Raw genomic sequence first — 2,960 nt, 5'->3', positions numbered from 1 at the left:
AAGGCCACAAAGTCGGTTTGCTGGATCACGGATATGAAGTGCTGTTAGCAAATATCAAAATGGAACCCCAAAGGTGGCCAGAAATGCTTTTAATGTGGAAGAGGTATGAAACGCAGTATGTTGTCATGGTAACGGAACTGTCAAGGTCATATTGATGAGCACATTAGGTAGAATCTCAATGCAAAGAATCAAACATTTTTGATACAAACTGGCTGAGATATCTATTTTCGTCGTATTTGAACAAAATCTGGTTGAGTGTATGCCGTCATCACTTGGCTAATTTGCATATTTTAAAAACTTGAATATCTCTGGAACGAAAAGAGATTTTTGAAAATTTTAAACAGCATTTTTCTTCTCCTACAGTCTACTTGTTTATGTTTCAAAATGGCTTAAATAGAAAAGGTGCAATTTTTGTCATAGTACCACTTTAAGGTGATTCCATTGCACTGCACATCCCTGCTGCGCACCATTTCCGCATAATTAGCGCTCGCACATGAGCGCGTGCACGTACAAAACGTAAGACATTTCCCTCAAACTAAGCTCGATAGGGAAATAAATGCTCCTTTTCTCTTAAACGAGCACGGTGATCCCCGATTTGGTTTTTCCTGTATTTGCTAAGAACAGTCAAATAAAGATCATATTTGAAAAAGACAGTGGAACATGATTTTTTTTTTTTTTTGCAAATTGTTCTGTACTGGGTCTATTTTAGCCAAGATGAGGACTTCAAGCTAACCACGGAACTCTCCGAAAAAAGTGCAATATTCCCACAACCAAGCATTCACGCTGGGAAGTTATTGATCCATGTTGGGCCAGCCTTTTTGTGGAAAAACTACTCTGCGAGTATTTATCTGATTCACTTCAAATTTGGAACAGGAAAAGATTTAAGAATTGGTTCATGCTTAGCGTGCGTATATCGAGTTATGGATGCACGCGGGAAGTTTGGAGAGCACGAAAGAAGCGTAAGCGAGTTGCTCGAGGCGCAGCCGAGAGCACCTCTAGCTTCTTGAGTGCTCTCTAAACTTTCCAAGTGCATCCATAACTCGATATACGCACAGCTAAAAGCATGAATCAATTCTTTTATAACATGGGGACAACAAGTGAGCTTAGGCGCTAAACTGACATGTTTTATTTCTGATTCACTACAACTAGTTCTCACGATGCACGGTGAAGGAAAACAAAGGTCTTTGTTATCCTAACACGCCACAATCAGTTAAGCAACAGTTGAACGAAAACGCTTAACCTGTTCTCTAAAATTTTCAATGAAAAATTCGCTTCTTCGAATTAAGATTATCTGAATGAAAACGTAGCCAAGCAAAGTACGAATACTCAGTGAAAATGTAGACAAGCAAAGCCAAAATACTCACCTCGAAGTAAACGTCTTTGCCAGGCAAAAGTCAAAGGCTCGAAGTAGGATTAGGATTGTTCAGAATATCTTCACATTGTCGAGACTTAATTAAACAAAGGAACTTGCACTAAACGCGGCGGAAATTTTGCAGCTGAAATGAATTGCACACGTCATTTTATGGAGCACGGCCGTGCGTCCATAGAGATTTGGTTCATGATGACGCAATGGGAATTAGATAGGACTAGCGCGCGCGCTATGTTATAAATATTTATGGTAAATGTTTCTATTGTTTTATATTTTTTGTTTTTTGTATTTTTTTCTTAGGGGAAAATGACCTCACAGACTTAAAGTGAATTTTTTTAATATAAAGAGATTGGATGTCGGTTGCTGAAAGACGATCTTGAAACAAACTCCAAACTGAAAAAAGTTCTTCGATATCTTGATTCAGTCCGGAAATATAATACAATGAAATTTGTATAAATTCTATGTTTAGCAACAAATTTTGTCATTTTAACAATTGTATCTCGTGATTAAAATAAAATATTTTGATTTAAAATTTTAGGTCCATTTTGTGACTTCATTTTCCAGCCAAAAAAAATTAAAATGTTGGCAAACTAATACCGCCAAATTTTGTATCTTAAAAGTATCTAATAGCGCTTCAAATTTGTGCTTGCAAGGATAAAATGTTAAAAAGTTATGGTTGGCCCAATATGAACAAAAATTTTCCACCGTGAATCTAAAACGGCTTAAATGAAACGAAACTGCTTATGTGAATAAAAGAAGCTTTACTTTCAAGATAAAATTTTGTGTCTTTCAAGTAACCAAGACTTTTTCTTCTGTATGAAGGTGATTCGAATTTTTAACGCACAACCATTAAAAATACCCGATTTAAGAACATGCTGACGCGTAAACGAGCATGGGGTACTCGAGCAATTTCAAGGGAATTACCTTAAAAGTTTATCTTAAAGTCGGCCTACTTCTTCGGCAAGTTTTGAGAAGTTTCCCTTGGTCTCTACTTTGCAAAATCTCAGAAAATTCCCGATTTAGGTGTCCTTGCCAAATTTTCCATAACTCGGCTTTGCGGGCACTTTTGGACCCGTCGTCTGCAGTAAAATGTTCTCCGATGTTTGCAGTTTAAGTGCAGCATAGTAATTACAAGATAGTGCAATTTGCTTCAGGGTGTTTATTAACCCTCTTTAATCGGCCTACTTTTTGGGCGATTTTTGAGACTTTCCTTTGGTCCCCCCTTTGCAAAATCTCAGAAAATGCACGATTTAGGTATTCTTGGCAAATTTGTCATAACTCGGCTTTGTTGGCACTTGTTGGAATCGCCGTTTCCGGCAAAATGTTTTCAGATGATTGCACTTAAGTACATACTAAATAATGGATAATGCAATTTGATTCGAGGTGCTTTTCAAGCCCCTAAAGTCGGCCTCTTTTTTGCGCGAGGTTTGAGAAGTTTCCCTTGCCCCCCCCCCCCCCCGCCCTCCACCCCCCTCCTCTGCAAAATCTCAGAAAATGCGTGATTTGGGTGCCCTTGCCAAATTTGTCATAACTCGGCTTTGCGGGCACTTCTGGAGCCACCGTTTGCAACAAAATGTTCTGCGATGTTTGT

The sequence above is a fragment of the Montipora foliosa genome, unplaced genomic scaffold, assembly GCF_036669935.1.
Source record: "Montipora foliosa isolate CH-2021 unplaced genomic scaffold, ASM3666993v2 scaffold_456, whole genome shotgun sequence".
In the NCBI taxonomy this organism is placed as follows: Eukaryota; Metazoa; Cnidaria; class Anthozoa; order Scleractinia; family Acroporidae; genus Montipora; species Montipora foliosa.
Note: the sequence above shows the minus strand (reverse complement) of the source record.